The sequence below is a fragment of the Triticum aestivum genome, chromosome 7A (genome assembly GCF_018294505.1).
Source record: "Triticum aestivum cultivar Chinese Spring chromosome 7A, IWGSC CS RefSeq v2.1, whole genome shotgun sequence".
NCBI classification, from domain to species: domain Eukaryota; kingdom Viridiplantae; phylum Streptophyta; class Magnoliopsida; order Poales; family Poaceae; genus Triticum; species Triticum aestivum.
In genome coordinates, this window is record NC_057812.1 from 65,347,251 (window position 1) to 65,366,620 (window position 19,370).

General features: G+C 41.7%; 1 pseudogene; it reads right to left on the bottom strand.

Annotated features, from left to right (window-relative positions):
* Positions 1-5,178: 5,178 nt before the first annotated feature.
* Positions 5,179-8,055, bottom strand: LOC123154333 (uncharacterized; annotated as a pseudogene).
* Between the last annotated feature and the right edge of the window lie 11,315 nt (positions 8,056-19,370).

Below are 19,370 nucleotides of genomic sequence, written 5' to 3' on the forward strand. Positions count from 1 at the left end.
CGTCAAACAGCGAAGCGACGCACGCACGGACCCCCCGACTGGGCCGGCCCAAATAGAGGGTGATGTAGTGAGCGCATTTTGCGTCAAACAGCGAAGCGACGCACGCACGGACCCCCCGACTGGGCCGGCCCAAATAGAGGGTGATGTAGTGAGCGCATTGATGTTAAAAAAACGGAAATGCAGGCAGAGTCTCTGTCACCAGGATTCGAACTCAGCACCTACAACTACGGTCGGAGAGCAGCTAACCAGTTGACCTAACAAGTACTTGTGAAAAATAGGAGCGTGGCGGTATAAAAGAACCCGGACAGCTTTTTTGATATAGTTCGAACTTTCCTCGAAATTGTTATTTTTTGTAGCAACGCACAAAGTTTGAATAAAGAAGACAAAAAATTGAAAAACTCGGACAAATTCCAAAAAATAAAATAAAAGCGTGAACATATTTCGACAAAACAAATTTTGGAATTCCTGAGCATTGACTGAAATAGCGAACATTTATTGACTTTTGAGAACAAAAAATTGAATAATGGGAACAATTTTTGTAAAGCGCAAAGATAATTTGAAATTCCCAAACATTTTTTTAAAAGCTCGAACAATTATAGAATTTTGAGAACAAAAATTGAAAATGTGTTCATGTTTTGAATTGTTAAATAAGTTTTTAAAAGCTTGAACATTTTTTGAAATTTCAGAACATTTTTCGAAAACATGAACAATATTTGGATTTGTGAGACAAATTTTAATATTCTGAATAGTTTTCTATATTCGTAACATTTCTTGACTTGTTGAACAGTTTTTCAGAACCATGAACATTTTTTTAAAATTGCAGAACATCATTTGAAAACAGGAACATATTTTAATATTTTGAACAGTTTAAAAAACACGAACATTTTTTGAAATTTCGGAGCATTTATTGAATTTATGAACAAAAATCAGAAAACATGAAAGTTTTGGAAATTTGAAAACAATTTGCAGAACACGAACATTTTTTGAAACTTTCATGTATTTCTAGAAATTATGAAACAAATTTTAGAAAACAAGAACATTTTTTGAAAAAATAAGAACATTTCTTTGCTTTTTTGGAAAATCCTAAACATTTTGTAGAACTGCGAACTTGTGTTGAAAAAGAAAAAAGAAAAAACAAAAAGAAAGGAAAAGGAAAAGAAACAGAAACAGAAAAAAAAAGAAAAAAAAGGTGAAAAAACCAGCAAACCAATAAAAAAAACGAAAACCCGGTTCAGGGAACCTTCTAGAAGGTTCACAAAACCGGATTGGGCAGTTCCTAACGTATCTATGTAAGTGGGCCGGCCCAAGCAGCGTCGCTCGGTTGTTCCCCTGTGCGAAGCGGCGGCATTTTGCCGCAATGAGCGGCCAATAGGAAATTCCACTGTGAGTACCCACAGTTGGGGATAGAGAGAAACTTGGCTTGTTTGGTTCCTCCCGGTTATTTCCCTGGGTCAGAAAACCATGGGCCGAGCTGGCCCAGGGGAATCGACCGTGTCGCTTGGTCTGCATCAGTCGAGGGGTAACCCTGCCCTTTCCACGCCCTTTCCACGGGAAGGAAAGGCACGACCCCGGAGGTCGGGGAGGAAAACCACCGCTCGAGCGAGACGATGGAGCGACAGCGCCGTCGACCGCCTCTGAGCTCCTCCGCTGGCGACAAAAACGACGCCCTCGACCCCCTCCCTACCGTGCTCGGAATCCAAGCTCTGCTCGTCCAGCGATGGCGACGGACCGGGGCTGTCACAGTACTCCTTCCTCGGATCTCCCCTCCGCCTCGAAGCGCCGATCCCCTCCGGCGATGCCGGCGGCGACGGTTCCCCGGACGTTTCTATCTCATATGATCAAGGGTTTGCCCCCTCCTTCCCCCATACATTTTCTTCAGTTCATACCTTGACCGCTCCTGATCTTGAACCACCAGATCCATACGAGCTTGTATTTTTCTTGTGTAGCTCTTGAAACACCAGCTCCATATGAGTTGTATTTTCATGTGGGCTAGCTATGATTTGTTTCTATGTAGCATGCTATGCTGCCCATGGAATTGTGAGAAGTGGTCTGAAGCTTTATTGATAAAACTTTGGACTTGTATGCACCAGACCTGTGGGTCAGTTGGTTCAATTTCATATCTACGTATCTGTCCATAGTGTTTTCATTGTTGACATCAAATTTCATATGTTATATGAGGTACACAACACTGATTACTGATTAAATTTAGATACAAGCATATCAATGTAGTTGTATGAATCAAGCTCCAGTGACATCGACGGCGATGGACCGCGGCCGTCACCCTCCTTCCCCGGACAACCTCTCTGCCTCGAAGCTCATGTACCATCCAGTAACGGTGACGGCGGCAGACACCTACTTTGTCCAAGGTTACTCCCTCCTCTTCCACCTCATTTTTGTTCTCCAATCCATACACTCACCGTCCATGAACTTTTTTTATCCAGATCCAAGAATCTAAGCACCGGCTTCACTTGTTTTAACCAATCAGCATCCTAGAGCCCACCGTAACCAATCAAGACTGAGCACAAATAGCCTCCTTTTAATTGGCAGTAGATATGTGCACTACTTCTGCTTTGAAGTCAGGCTTTACCACCATTTTTCTAGCTCCTATTTAGTGTAAGCCATGCATTGTTTCTGATGGATTACTAAAAAATCATCTCTTGATTGTAAAAGACTTGTTAGGCCATCTAATTTTTTGTCTTGATGGAGATGAGTGGTTTTGGTTGCTCGGAAGAGCAGATGCTCTTGTAGAAGTCCTCGTGCTTTGTTTGTGCTCCGAGGCTTGGTCCTACTGTGAGTATTCTAGCATTTGGATATGGGGTGTAACTTAACTTGGACTACAACTGATTGATGTAGATTGGATTAGTGGATTCGCCAATGGTCCTCTAGTTTTTGATACTGTATTCAGTTGTCTGAATGAATATCTATGTTTGCATAGATAATAGTTTCGTTGGATATAACCTTTGAGATTGGCTGGAATGGCGATGCAATGGGGCAATGGAAACAACGGTTAGGACTTATCAGTCATTTTTCTGATTACCCAAATTGTACTTGTCAAGTCACCCATAATATAAAGGCGGAACTAGAACTTGTCATCTTGTTACGGTATTGTGTTTGTTCTGTTATGACCTTGTGTTGAGCTAGGCAAGGCATCAATGTGTAACTTTCTTGTATGTTTCTTGTATCATGAAAATTTATCAAGATTATTTGGGCAGCATAAATGGAGAAATATCCTTAGCTAGATATATGGTTCTTTGCATGTTTCTTTATCTGACAAGTAACATCCACAGTCATTTTCTACATGTTTCTTTTGGAGAAGTATTTAAAGCTTATTTCATCTTTTATTTGAGAAGAAAAACAAGAACAATATTATCTGAGCATTTTGTTTGGTTTTCTTTTATCTAGGCATATGTCTTTGAGTTTTCACGGGCGATGATTCCTTTCTAGTTGCACTGCAACAGATTTCCTTTTCCCAACTATTCCGCCCATGGAAAATTATTGATCAGTTTTTGAATGGCGCATGTTTGTATCTACGTGTAGTCTGTTCTGGCATATGTGGTAGCTAGTGCATATTCATGTGCTTCTTGCATTATTTATGTGTTCTTCTATGGCACCACAACTTGGTACTTTGCTAAGACAAAGTCATTGTTCTCAAGCATCAACGTTTGCTTATATCACACACTTTGTACTAGAATTAGAAAGATAGGGAACCATTTGTGACAATCTTGTGATTATTTTTCTTGCTTGCATCGGTGACAATCTTGTCCAGCTAGCGTTTTTACATGTCATAGGATGACACACACAACCACCTGCTTGATCATAAAATAGGATTATTTTTGCTTTACACACTGACAAATGAATATTAAATCTGAGTACTTTGTAGTGACTGCATGTGACATTCTGAATCTGAGTTTTTGTATATGTTCAAAGAAGCCACCTAGAGTCCTGTTATTTTCCCTTTCAAACAAAATTTTCACCTAGAGAATGTTCCATTGTCTTCTCCATATCATTATGATCTAGTGGCAGCCCCAAATTTTAGTAGATTGTGTAAGAAAAAATAGCTTCTTTATGATTTTGTTATTCACAGTGCACACATCATATGTTGGTTCATGCTGTTCCTTGTCAATATGATTGTACTAAGAAATAGTGTAGTGAGACTTTGAACCGATCTAGCTAACTTATTTCTTTTTGTAATTCAGCCAACATCAGGCTGTGGTACGTGATGTCGATGAGGAGTGGAGAAAAGACTTGAGTAGGACTAGTGATCATCACCTTGCAGCTTGTCTTGTTCGAAAGTGTCCCTGACTTTTGACATGGCAACTTGATAATCCAGAACTTTTTCTAGTGCACAAACTTGTACAATGATTCATCAATGACCCTTGTAATGATTGCTTTTATTTTGGCACAAGAAATCGGTTTAGGCCAATGCTCGATCGTCGTGAAATGCGGACCAATATTTGGACCATGGTGAAGTGATGGTAGTTGTAATATTTTTTTAATAATTCTATAATTTACTTGAATTGAGAAATTTTGGTATGTGTGGTTTTTGTGGTTGTTTTCGAAAATTAGCTATAGAATTTTTGTCTATGATCTGCTGTGTTATATTTGTCTATACTCTATAGTATGTCAGGGATTTCCTTCCCTCCCCCCTGTTACCATTTGGCCCACTGGGGCAGCGGGACATCTCCCACGTGGTGGGAGGGGTCACATGTGCACGGGAAAAAACCTCCCTAGGGGTTTATTGCTCAGGTTTTTTCCTACCCAGCAACCAAATATGAGCCCTAGTGTCTCAAACTTAGTACAACTTTGTATTAGGGTTAGTATAAAGTTGAGACACTTATTTCGGGACGGAGGAAGTATAAGACAAGCTGAACTACACGGTTAGGACATCTAAATCTTACTACTATTAGGTGACTGTCAATGCGTACAAGCCGGACAAGATCGAGACCACTACATTGTGGTTAATTCCAACATAATACATCCGAGGAATTCATCATCAAACTAACAAGTTTCACATTGTAAATAATAAAGCATTCATAGTATCCATAAGTATGTCAAAGAGGTTCCTCATTACAATGCCAAGTTTGCTAACAAATATAAAATATGAGAGTATATCTAACTGGTCAAACACATACCACAATGAACAAACAGGTAAATAAGCGAGTAGTTGATCTTACTCCATTAGGAAATCAACGAACCGAGGATACTATGGAATTTCCTTCCTGAACTTCTTGCAGTGCTTCTTGTATTTCACAAAATCAAGAGTATTGATAATATCCTGTCGATTTTCTATGTTAGCATTGGCGAGCCTTTTGGCTCCTTTAGTCCATACTGGAGTTTGATCGGTTATGTCATCCCCACGACAAAATAATTCAGACATATCCTGCCATGCGAAGACAATGTTGGATTGCTCCGGTGTTAGGGTCATTGGGTGTAACCAACTTTGCTTGATTTGATTCCCGATGGGCTTAAACCGTAGCGCCTCTGGGATCATAAGAGTGTAGATAAGCAAGGCTCTCTTAGCAAGTTCCGGCGCCTTTATAGTAACCCCGTACTCCACAAGAATATTTGCTGCATATTGGGCTGCTGTCCTTCCTAAAAGCTCGGTTCGCAGAAATGGATTAAGATCATCTTCTTTGTTTTCTCGACCTGTGAGATCATGATATTTGCCTGTGAAACCCAACGGGGTGCAGCCCTGTGGAAACATTTCTGTTGCATCATCCATGCAGTATAGTGTGCCATATCCATTCATAAATCCAACGAGGTATATATTATCTGATCTGAAATACATGAGGGCACTGCGTCCAATATCTTCACCTTTCACCTCGACACTGATCCACCAAGCTGGCGGTCCTGGCTTCTGTTGAGGAAGAAAATAGTGGCCGTACTTATCAGCTTCTGTGTTTGCTTCTAGCAACGTGTGCATAACATTGAAAAATGGCTCGTATGACTCCCCTCTTTCATCGAAAACTGTGGCCACGACAGGTGGAATATCTTCAGGAGCAGACCGCACATGTGTGGAAGACGCGAGCACAACAGCAACAGCAATCAGAATGCGTACATCCTTGCCCAAGCATCTAGAGATCACCGGCTTGATGTTCATCGTTGTAGATATCAACCACACAATTATCCCAGCTGCATACATACATATAGAAAGGATTCAATGATCTTTATTGTTCTTAAAAAACAATCAGGATGCATAGTGCAATAAAACAAACAAGTATAGGCCTACAGCAACATAGCCAAAATGGGCTTGTAGTTTCAGAGATAGTGACTAATTCTGTACACCAAATGCTACTTCCTCTGTTCCACAATATAAGGCATCTTAGCAAGCTAGTTTAGCCACTAGGTACTTCTGACGCAGTTGACAACAGCTAAAGGAGGACACAGGGTGAAACTCTACCATTAATCTAAAGGATCAGAATTCCAAGAGAAAGAATGTACCTGCAAATGTAGTTATTAGAACTTCAATAAGCACATTGGGCTCTGTCTCTGAGTAATTAACATAGTCACTGCTCCCCGAGTTGAATTCCTCCAATGGAATGAACTCAAAATAATCCGTGTGATTAAGAAGAGCATATGTCACATTTTGGCCCATCATATGTCGCAAGATACCAGCAATAGGCCCTGAATTGTTCCTGTCCATGGATCCTGGCGTTGTGAGAGAAGCAAACTTAGGTCTCTCAACAGATTCATCCTTAAAGAACTCCGGTATCCCCTGCTTTGTAGCAGAACTGCATACAAGGAACGAAAAACAGGTTACACACATCTATTTTTCATTCATAGAAGGGCAAAACAACACATTTCGATTGGATGCAACGATTACCTAGGGAATTGTGAGGCCATGGGCTTCGACTCCATGATATTCTTCATTTGCACTTGTTTGTCACCTAGTTTTGAAGAATAATTTAGGGAAAATATCCATGAATCAAGGAGGAGGACTCAGACAGAGAGAAGCATTACCCCTGTCAACATCTGAGCGGACCACATCGGCAACGGTCTGGACTCTGCTTTTGCTACATTGGGCCGTGCCATTCCTTCCCATGGCCAGCTCTTCCTTGCCCATCGGGATGATACGTTGAAGTAGCTTCTGGAGACATAAATTATGATTATGCGTACTAGCTATGTGTGATAATTTTATAAATTCAATCACATTCAAGAAGATTTCGATTGGTCTCAACAGTAGATACAACCTAAGGAAACGAAAACTTTGCCAATTTGGTTATCATTCTACAAAAGGAACTGGTATTTTGGACCTACCATAGAAAGAGGATAATTAGTTCATGAAGATGTATGAATTGCACGATGTATTGATTCGGTGCAATGTGCATGGTATATATAAGTACAAGGTGGGGCCTCTACCTCAATCTATACAACCGAACTAGAGAGGTGGGCCTAGTTAATATACATGCACAAATAACATACTCAACAGTTCACTCTTCACGACCTATTCCTAATAAAAGGATATTCTGTTTGGCAAACCCAACAACTCTTTTGTTACCATAAGATCATAGGTCGAAGTCTAATTATGTTTATCTTACCAAACTCCAAACTAATGCACGGTCGAGCAGAATGAAAAGACTTACATCGCTCCGTTGGACGATGATCGGCCGGTGCCGAACCGGCAAGTTACCCTCCACCGGAGGGATCAGCGCTGATGTCGATAGGCCCGACATTGTTCGGCTACTGCCGCTGAGGAGCACGACCACCGGGAAGGAAACCAGTGCCATGAACGCCTTCCCACGATGCTTCTGTTTCCATAGCTGTGGCCTCCTCTCCAACATGCATGGCCTGAGATTAAGAAATGCAAGTAATCAGCGTCCAAATGATCAGCTCCCTACCTGGCTACTTGTGTCCAACCATACAGCCGCAGGGCAGGGGAGCCGGCGGCAGAGCAGGGGAGCCGGCGGCAAAGCAGTGGATACACACACAGCAGAAGGAGGTAGTATTCATGCTTCATGGAAGGGCAGGGCAAATATGGCATGAACGGTAGATGCTTCATGCATGGGAGGGACCCTACGCTGGCACAAAGACATGATGCGTACCAGAAACATGTGATCTGAGAAAGAGCGGGACTGCCATGAGCTGCTCCGGCGACACCTGCATGATATCCTCTTGGGTTAACAAAATACTAGCACAAGAGAAGTCAGCTGTAACCCTTAAACGCTTGAATTCTGCAATAAATCGCTGTGTGCATTGATTGATGCGGAGGCTGGGATAAGAGCATCTACATCCGGACCTCTCAAACCCATCTCATACGCTTGGGTGGACCGCCCGGTCACTGTTCGGTCATGATTTTCTGATTCAGACTGGCCCCTCAAACGACCCTCAAACATCCGGGCTGACCAGCACCCCTCACACCCAGCCTAAATATGCGGCGGATATGGGGCGCCCGGGCACGCCCGCCACGTCGGACCCGATAGCCCGACCTCACCCCAAATTGCATCAAATCTATGCCCCGAGCTGCCGGATCCATTTGCTCTCTCCTCTCTTCTTCCTCCTCCGCGCCGGCCGGCTCGCAGCTCCGCCGCCGCGCGCCCTCCGCAGTCGTTCGTGGCCTCTGCGCCGGCAGAGCAGTGCTCTCTCTGTCCTCGCCGCGGGGGACTTCATCTTCGACCCGGCCGCTGCCGTGGTACGTCCAGCAACTCTCTGGCACTGCCTTGCGCTTTATGTGTTCGACACATTGTCTGACAGGATTTTTTGTTCAAATTTTGTTAGGGAAAACGATGGATTCCGATACTTCATCGGACGAGGAGTATGGACCGATGGAGCTTGACCAAATTATTTAAGATGAGTTCTTTGATTCCTCGGATTCAGACGAAAAAGTGGGCATGATTATGCTCATGAGCATGCAAGAGGAGATGGACCGTCAAGTGAAGCACACCCTCAATTTCAAGGGCTCAATCAAAGAAAGAAGAGTGATCAACCGGGATAGGGTATTCGGAGCAAAGCTAATGTACAGAGGCTACTTTGCTCCCGCGCCTGCTTTCCCGGATGATTCATGGTTTCATCGCCATTTTTGCATGCAGAAACCATTGTTCTTGCGCATTGTGGAGTGAGTGGAGGCACACGACGACTACTTCAAGCTCAAAGGGGATTGCTGCGGACAACTCTCTTTCTCTCCCAAGCAGAAGTGCACGACTTCTCTAAGGATGCGTGCACTTGGAACTGCTGCAGATATCGTTGATCAGATGGTTAGGATGGGGTAGAGCACGTGCTTGAATACTACTGTCAAGTTTGCCCGTTCCGGGGTGGAGATGTTTGGACCTGAGTATCTCAGAGAACCAAATGTGCAGGACACGTAGAAGTTGTTGGCTATTGGACAAGCAAAGGGATTTCCAAGAATGCTCGGCTCAATTGATTGCATGCATTGGCAATTGAAGAATTGTCCCAAAGGTTTGCAGGGAATGTATCAAGGTCACACCAGAGAGGCCACCATCATACTAGAAGTGGTGGCATCACATGACTTATGAATTTGGCATGCTTTCTTTGGAATGTCGGGTTCTCACAAACGACATCAACGTGAACGTGCTTCAACGATCTCCGGTGTTCAGGAAGCTTTGCAATGGTGTAACACCGCCGTGCAATTAACTACACCTCAACAGTCGAGACTACAACATGAGATATTATCTTGCCGATGGTATCTATTCTCAGTGGGCGGCGTTTGTCAAGGCCATATCCGAGCCGCGTGGAAAGAAATAGAGCCACTTCGCAACAATGTAGGAAGCGGCTAGGAAGGATGTGGAGAGGACATTTGGTGTGCTTCAAGCTCATTGGGGAATTGTGCGGATCACTACAATGATGTGGAAATTAGAAACTTTGTGACAGCTGATGACATGTTGTGTTATTCTGCACAATAAGATTTTCGAGGATGATGGTGATGGTGTAGCCCAAACCCATGATTTCGAAGCACCTGGAGAACAAGTTGAAATCCTGAAAGATCAAGATGCGGCTCAGCTGATGAACTTTCTACAGATGCATCCGAATCTTCGAGATCAGCAGGTGCACACACAACTACTCAATGATCTTGTGGAGCACATGTGGACCCACAATGTCAACAAAGAAGCCAATGCTTGAGTTCGGCACTTAAAATAAATTTTATGTAAACAATACCTATGCTTTGTACAAACATTTGCTATTTACGTGCGACATTGGCTTGTATGATTGACGTGCATGTCTTTGCATTAATTTGAGAGTTCGGATTTAAGATATATGGATGCGGAGATGAAAATATGAGAGCCTATCCGGACACGCCCGCGGGCGTGCCAAGGCGCGTCCGCAGACATGTAGAGGGCGAATTTGCTAAGTTAGATGCTCTAATCTCCCATTTCAATAGGAAAAGGAACTCACTTGTTAGACGTAGTATCAGGATAGAAAACAAATGTCAGTTTTGAAAACAATGACAGGTGGTTTTGGAATAGCAACGTTAGAGACACGGTAAAATGCTTGTTTGTTGACCGGACAATCAGAGACTTTAAGTTAGATTTCTCTGCCATTAGTGAAACTGGAAGGTCTAATCTTTTGGCCCCTTTTCAATTTTTTATGTGGAGGGTTAGACTTTGATTGCTACCGCCCACCACCACAAGGGAGGTCGGATGGCATTCTCGTGGGAATAAATATGACGACTCTTTTAGTTAAAAATGTTCTAAATTGCGGTCGTTGTGTCAAATTTCATCTTTGTTGTAAATTGGATGTCTTTAGTCCCGGTAGAATTTTTTTCAGTGATTATGAATATACACTTTGTTTCTATTTTTTAATACGTTAAAAATGCGACCACATGTACTTTTGTCAAAATCATAAGTAATTTATACTTGCATTCATTTTAGCCAATTTTATATGTTTTTAGATCAGAATCTTGGAAGGATTCTGTTGGTATACTATGTTTTCAAATTTGAACAAACTAAAATCAAGTTTGCTTCAAATTTGTAGAAAACCCCCTCTTATTTTGACTTTTTGTATATTTTTAATTCCTTGGCCAAATCTGTAATAAGTAAATGCCTTTTTTTCTCCTGGGGTTGTCAGAATTATTTGCAGTAAAATATTAGCTAACAATTGAGGAGGTCTTATCAATGAAGTTTTCATTTACACAGGATCTAGCCATAATTCCCAACCCATACCATATGACGACTCTTTCAAAATCGTTGATATGTTTAGAGGGTTGTATCGAAGCGAAAGTGAGAAAAAAATGTCAGTTTTGGAAACAATGACATGTGGTTTTGGAATAGCAACGGTTAGAGACACCGTAAAATGCTTGTTTGTTGACCGGACAATCAGAGACTTTAAGTTAGATTTCTCTGCCATTAGTGAAACTGGAAGGTCTAATCTTTTGGCCCCTTTTGAAATTTTTATATGGAGGGTTAGACTTTGATTGCTACTGCCCACCACCACAAGGGAGGTCGGGTGGCATTCTCATGGGAATAAATATGACGACTCTTTCAGTTAAAAATGTTCTAAATTGCGGCCGTTGTGTCAAATTTCATCTTTGTTGTAAATTGGATGTCTTTAGTCCCGGTGTACGGGGCGGCCCAAGATCCGCAAAAACAAGAGTTTCTGTTGTACGTATTTGCAACACTACGGAATCAACGTATTTCCCGATGGCAAAAGATATATCGACGACTTTTTATCGATGCAGACTGCATAACTAGAGCTACGCTGACGTCCTTATATATATGCTGATGGCTTTAATGGCGGCCGTCGGCAAATGTTTTTCTCTATTATTTTTCATGTAAAATCCTTTTCTGTTTTTAAAAATCTTTTGAAAAATTGACTTTTATTAATTCGAATCTAACTTATCTAAACTTATACATATACAAATTATATATCAATTTGAGGTAGAATTTTTTTAGTGATTGTGAATATACACTTTGTTTCTATTTTTTTAATACGTTAAAAATGCAACCACATGTATTTTTGTCAAAATCATAAGTAATTTATACTTGCATTGATTTTAGCCAATTTTATATGTTTTTAGATCAGAATCTTGGAAGGATTCTGTTGGTATACTATGTTTTCGAATTTGAACAAACTAAAATCAGGTTTGCTTCAAATTTGTAGAAAACACCCTCTTATTTTGACTTTTTGTATATTTTTAATTCCTTGACCAAATCTGTAATAAGTAAATGCCTTTTTTTTTCTCCTGAGGTTGTCGGAATTATTTCCAGTAAAATATTAGCTAACAATTAAGGAGGTCTTATCAATGAAATTTCCATTTACACAGGATCTAGCCATAATTCCCAACCCATTCCATATAAAATTGTTTTCATTCCTTCACAAAATAATATAAAAACAAACACATTCCACTACTAGGGAAAAGCCTATACACAGAATTTTACCAGTAGCGCTGTACAAAATCAAGCGCTGCTGCTACTTAGTAGCAGCGCGCGTAAATAAACCGCGCTACTGCTATGACTTTAGCAGTAGCGCGTACTAGCGAAAAGCGCTGCTGCTACGTTTGAACTGGGCGCACATGATTAGCCCAACCTAGCAGTAGCGCGTATAATGGCCCAGCGCTACTGCTAATCTCCTTAGCTGCAGCGTGTATTCCAGAACGCGCTGTAGCTAACGTAGGAGTAGCGCCCTTCCTGGAACGCGCTACTGGTACTTCTGACTTAACCACGCGGTTCATCCTTCCCCACGACCACTTCATCCCCCAAATCAACTCCACTCTCGCCACCGCCGTCGCCCCTCGGCCGCCGCGCGCTCTCCCTATGGCGCCTCGACCCCAGATTCAACGCCAGCCCCGCCCCTGACCTCAACGCCGCCCGGGACGCCGCCCCCGACCCCAACCTCAACGCCGCCCGGGACGCCGCCCGGGACGCCGCCCCCGACCCCGACCTCAACGCCGCCCCCGCCCCCCGACCTCAACGCCGCCCCGGAGCCCCGACCACGACCTCGATGCCGCCTGCCCCTCCCTCGTCGCAGGCACCCGAGGTGAGCACGCCTGCTCCTCCCTCTCCCTTACCTCTGCCTAGGGTTTCTACCTCCGTCAAATTAGTTAGGGTGGAAACGAATCGGATGCGGATGCGGCTCAAATGAGTTAGGGTTCATGTAAGGGTGGAAACGAATCAAATTTCTAAGATAAATCATAAAACGAGTAAAATTTGACCACTTATTTCACTTTATAGTTGGATAATTGGAATATCCGCTACCACTTTCCACCCCTATAGGTTCATCAAATTAGATGGTAATTAGGGAAGTAGTTCTTAGGTACTAATTAGTTAGTAAGAACTAGGTACTAATTAGGTACTAGAATATTTTTATTTATAGTAAGTTTATTTTTAGTAAGAACTAGTTGAATTAATAGAACTAGTTAGTGAGAACTTGTTGCTATTTTTTTAGTTAAAGCAATTTTCCCGCATCGACGTGGACGATGCCTATCCCGCATCCTCGTCGTCGAGTCGGCGGAGGACGATACCTGCTTGACCAGATGGGCCATGTCCGGGACTGGGCTCTGCCGGGGTGGTACTGGGAGGCGCTACCTACCGGCGGGCGCAGGTTGGTGAGGAGCTGGCCTGTCGTTGACCCGAACCTTCTTTGGTGGCGGTCGCGTGGGCCAGTGACGGTCCAGAGGCTCGAGGACTTCATGGAGGTGGTGCGTCACCATGTCAGTGAGGAGGACGCGCACGTCCGTTGCTACTTGTTTGCGTTGGAGCACAGGTTCTCCAATACCTGGCAGGTTCTCCAGGGATCTCATTGGAGCTATGATCCCGTGATGGTTCCTTTTCTGTGGGTGTCCACCGCCCGCGCCGATACCCGTCGTGTGCTAGGGTTTTAGTTGTACTAGTGATGTTATATGTATGAAACTATTCGGGATGTATTAGTGATAATATTCGACGATGTACGGACGCATGAGATGATTTACTTTTGCTTATTGAATGCATGCTAATTTGAGTCTTATAAGATATTTTGAAATGTATATCTTGTGTTGCTCAATATCCAAGTGGCCGGTCATGTTTGCAGGTTACACCTCCGAGTGGCCTATGTTTTGCCGAAGTGTTGATTCATTTCCGTTCCGGCAAATTTCAGGCGCTCGATATATCCTATTTTAGCAAAGGTCATGCCGGATTTTTCCGTGAATTTTGGCATGACTTTTGCCAGAATATGTAGGAAATATCGAGTGCCTTGGATTTGTGTGTTGAGTATCCTGGTAGTTGTCTTTTATTGATTTTCAATTAATATTTTAACTATGAACATAAGAAATGTCTGACGACAAAAAGGAATTTGGTATTTGCAAATACTGCGAAGACGAGCGCGGCCTGTGCAACGGAATCTTCCTAGATGATGATAGGCGCTTCAGCATCAAGCTGGACGAGAACTTCGAAGTGGATACATTAAGTCACAACGACAAGTCTTTTTTCGTAATTAAGCATGACATCTACTTTATTTGCTTCAACTTATATATTTTTTACTATTCTACTAGCGTATCCCCTGCCATGCAAGAGTTTTTGTATTGGATAAGATAGGTTTTAGTCATAATATGGAGGTAAAGAAAGTTTATTTGAAGACCGAGCATGGTTATATTTTCCACGCAAAATTATATAATTCAGACGACTACACCTATTTTGAATGCAAAACATGGCGAGCACTATGCAAGACTTATGCATTTCAGCCTAATACGGTTATCACCTTTGATATTCGTCCGGAAGATGATATTGAAGGTAATACTGACATCTGGGTCGATGTGCAGACGCCTCCAGTTACACCAAAATATAAGTTTCTCAACCATATTTATGTCTTTGATATTGTTTATTCAAAAATAGTTGACAACTAATTTGTATTGTCAGCTTATTTCGGTGCAAGCAAACATGTCCAGCGCTTGGTAGACAGGACCTACTACTGTCCCGGGGCTGAACTAAACTGCGAGGAGCTAAGTCATTATGTTTCATGGCTTGAGGATCTTGATACCGTCAAGACAAATTTTCTTCCTGGACTTAGAAATCTTAGTACTGAAAACGTGCGACCAATAGTGTTCGTCATGAACTACGGTCACATCTATTTAGGAAGGATGGTAAGATTTTTACTATTTGTCCTCAGTGCATCTTTTCCATACATTATTTGTGAAGCTAAACTTCATTGCTAAGTATGTGACCATACGATGTTCTTCAATAGGGACTCCCGATGAATGTTGTGCCTTATGGGATCGAGACTAAAGGTACCATGAGTATTATTAGCTTACGGCCAAGATATCATACATGTTACTTTAGTGCATTCAAGATCAGCGATGAATGCTTAATAGTGCAAGACTGGACCAGATATGTGATGGGGGAGCGCAGACAAGTACTAGGGGGCAGCAAACAGATGTGCTACCCAAAATTAGGAGATAGGTTCATCTGCATGCTCCAACTTGATCAAGGAGGGGAGCTACACATGTTTTATGTTGTTTTACCTAAGAGAGAGCAGCAGGAGTGATTAGCTAGAAATGAGTTTGAGGATGATGATGTGCTACACTATTATTACGATGATAAAATAGCTAGTGTTGGTGGTAATGACTGATGATTATTATTAGCTAGTGTTAGTGGTGATTAAATAAATATTGTTGGTGCTAATGATTATGATGATGATTAAATAGCTTGTGCTGGCGGATTAGATTCAAGTGGAGGCAACATGTGGTGCACATCGAAAGTACTACTAGTCCAAACTAGATCAAGTTTGGATTAGTAGTATACTTTTGACATGCACCACATATTGCCTCCACTTGAACCTAATCCACCTTCATTTGACACACTATTATGGACATAATGATGTAAACCTCATAACTGGTATTGTACCAATATTTGTACGATGGCGCATAAATACACTAAAAATAAAAAAATAAAAAAACAATACTAGTAGCGATGGAAATAAAACACGCTGCCAGTAGTTACATTAGCAGCAGCGTGGGAGTGAACAAGCGCTGCAGCTATTTGTCCTAGCAGTAGCGCGTGCGGCACGCGTTACTGCTAAGCAATAGCTGTAGCGCCTTATTAGTAGCGCGCCTACCCGCGCTACTAGTGAGCACAAAACCAGCGCTACTGCTAGGGTTTTCCCTAGTAGTGTTCGATTCTTATAATTATGACCTGCTCCCGCGCCTATAAAATGGTTGAAAAATCAAATTTGTATCCTTGGGTGCATGCTTGGGTCCCATTGCAAGAAATGAGAATGAGGTTCACACACCAGGCAACTGTTGATTGCCGGCAAAACGTTGAGATACCTGGTTTTGAAATTCTAATAAATCCAAAACTCGTCTGAAATTCATGAAACTTGGCATGGTATCATGGAGCAGCATCAACATGCAGTGGTAAAATTTTTGTCCCATTTGAGGCAGGTTTGTGTATAAGCTTCTCACAAATTAGAGCTTCTCACAACAAGCCTGATGGTTTTGGTAGGGAACGTGCCACCTTTGGGTATGAAACGATATCCATTGCCTCTTATTGCTTTCAAAAAAATTCTAGTGTCAACATAGAACAACATGAGTGTTGTGTTAAGTATTGGAATTTTTTGGGCTTCGTTTGAACATTTTTATACATTAACTGAGTTTTCTAGGCATTTTTATGTGCATAATTCAATTTTGAACTACACGCACATGCTCCCGTGCCTATAAAATGGTTGAAAAATCAAATTTGTGTCCTTGGGTGCATGCTTAGGTCCCATGCAAGAAATGGAAATGAATTTCAAACACCAGGGCACTCTTGATTGCCGGTAAAACATTGAGATACCTGGTTTTTAAATTCTAGTAAATCCAAAACTCATCTAAAATTTATGAAACTTGGCATGGTATCATGGAGCGGCATCAACATGCAGTGGTAAAATTTTTGTCCCGTTTGGTGCAGGTTTGTGTATAAGCTTCTCACAAACCAGAGCTTCTCACAACAAGCCTGATGGTTTTGGTAGGGAACGTGCCACCTTTGGGGACGAGACGATATCCTTTGCCTCTTATTTCTTTCAAAATATTTCCAGTGTCAACATAGAACCACATGATTTTTGTGTTAAGTTTTGGAATTTTCAGGGTTTGTTTGGATATTTTTACACATGAACTGGGTTTTCTAGGCATTTTATGTGCATAATTCAAATTTGGAATACATGCACATGCTCTCGTGCATATAAAATGGTTGAAAAATCAAATCTTTGTCCTTGGGTGCATGCTTAGGTCCCATGCAAGAAATGAGAATGAATTTGAAACACTAGGGCACTGTAGATTGCCGGCAAAATGTTGAGATACCTGGTTTTTAAATTCTAGTAAATCCAAAACTCGTTTGAAATTCCTAGAACTTGGCATGGTATCATGGACCGGCACGCGACATGCCATGGTAAAACTTTTGTCCCATTTGGGACAGGTTTGGTATAAGCTTCTCACAAACCAGAGCTTCTCACAACAAGCGTGATGGTTTCGGTAGAAAACGTGCCACCTTTGGGAACGAGATGATATTCGTTGCCTTTTATTGCTTTCCAAAATTTTCTTGTGTCAACATAGAACAACAAGTGTGTTGTGTTAAGTTTGGAATTTTTCGGGGTTCGTTTGGACATTTTTATACATTAACTAGGTTTTGTAGGCATTTTATGTACATAATTCAAATCTTAAATACATGCACATGCTCCCGTGCATATAAAATGGTTGAAATATCAAATATGTGTCCTTGGGTGCATGCTTAGGTCCCATGCAAGAAATGGGAATGAATTTCAAACACCAAGACACTGTTGATTACCGACAAAACATTGAGATACCTGGTTTTTAAATTCTAGTAAATCCAAAACTCATCTAAAATTAACTTGGCATGATATCATGGAGCGGCATCAACATGCAGTGGTAAAAAATTTGTCCCGCTTGGCGCAGGTTTGTGTATAAGCTTCTCACAAACCAGAGCTTCTCACAACAAGCCTGATGGTTTTGGTGGGAACGTGCCACCTTTGGGGACGAGACGATATCCATTGCCTCTTATTCCTTTAAAAAAAATTCTAGTGTCAACATAGAACCACAGGATTTTTTTGTTAAGTTTTGGAAATTTGTCAGGGTTCGTTTGGCTATTTTTACACATGAGCTAGGTTTTCTAGGCATTTTATGTGCATAATTCAAATTTGAAATACATGCACATGCTCCCGTGCATATAAAATTGTTGAAAAATCAAATCTGTGTCATTGGGTGCATGCTTAGGTCCAATGCAAGAAATGAGAATGAATTTCAAACACTAGGGCACTGTTGATTGCCGGCAAAATGTTGAGATACCTGGTTTTTAAATTCTAGTAAATCCAAAACTCGTCTGAAATTCATGAAACTTGGCATGGTATCATGGAGCGGCACACGACATGCCATGGTAAAACTTTTGTCCCATTTGGGGCAGGTTTGGGTATAGGCTTCTCACAAACCAAAGCTTCTCACAACAAGTGTGATAGTGTCGTTAGGAAACGTGCCACCTTTGGGGATGAGATGATATTCGTTGCCTCTTATTGCTTTCCAAAATTTTCTAGTGTCAACATAGAACAACAGGAGTGTTGTGTTAATTTTTGGAATTTTTCGGGGGTCGTTTGGACATTTTTATACATTAACTAGGTTTTGTAGGCATTTTATGTGCATAATTCAAATCTTAAATACATGCACATGCTCCCGTGCATATAAAATGGTTCAAATATCAAATATGTGTCCTTGGGTGCATGCTTAGGTCCCATGCAAGAAATAGGAATGAATTTTAAACACCAGGGCACTGTTGATTACCGACAAAACATTGAGATACATGGTTTTTAAATTCTAGTAAATCCAAAACTCATCTAAAATTCATGAAACTTGGCATGGTATGACGGAGCAGCATCAACATGCAGTGGTAAAATTTTTGTCCCGTTTGGCGCAGGTTTGTGTATAAGCTTCTCACAAACCAGAGCTTCTCACAACAAGCCTGATGGTTTTGATAGGGAACGTGCCACCTTTGGGGATGAGACGATATCCGTTGCCTCTTATTGCTTTAAAAGTTTTTCTAGTGTCAACATAGAACCACAGGATTTTTGTGTTAAGTTTTGGAAATTTGTCAGGGTTCGTTAGGATATTTTTACACATAAGCTAGGTTATCTAGGCATTTTATGTGCATAATTCAAATTTGAAATACATGCACATGCTCCCGTGCATATAAAATTGTTGAAAAATCAAATATGTGTCCTTGGGTGCATTCTTAGGTCCAATGCAAGAAATGGGAATGAATTTCAAACACTAGGGCACTATTGATTGCCAGCAAAATATTGAGATACATGATTTTTAAATTCTAGTAAATCCAAAACTCGTCTGAAATTCATGAAACTTGGCATGGTATCATGGAGCGGCTCGCGACATGCCGTGGTAAAACTTTTGTCCCATTTGGGGCAGGTTTGGGTATAAGCTTCTCACAAACCAGAGTTTCTCACAACAAGTGTGA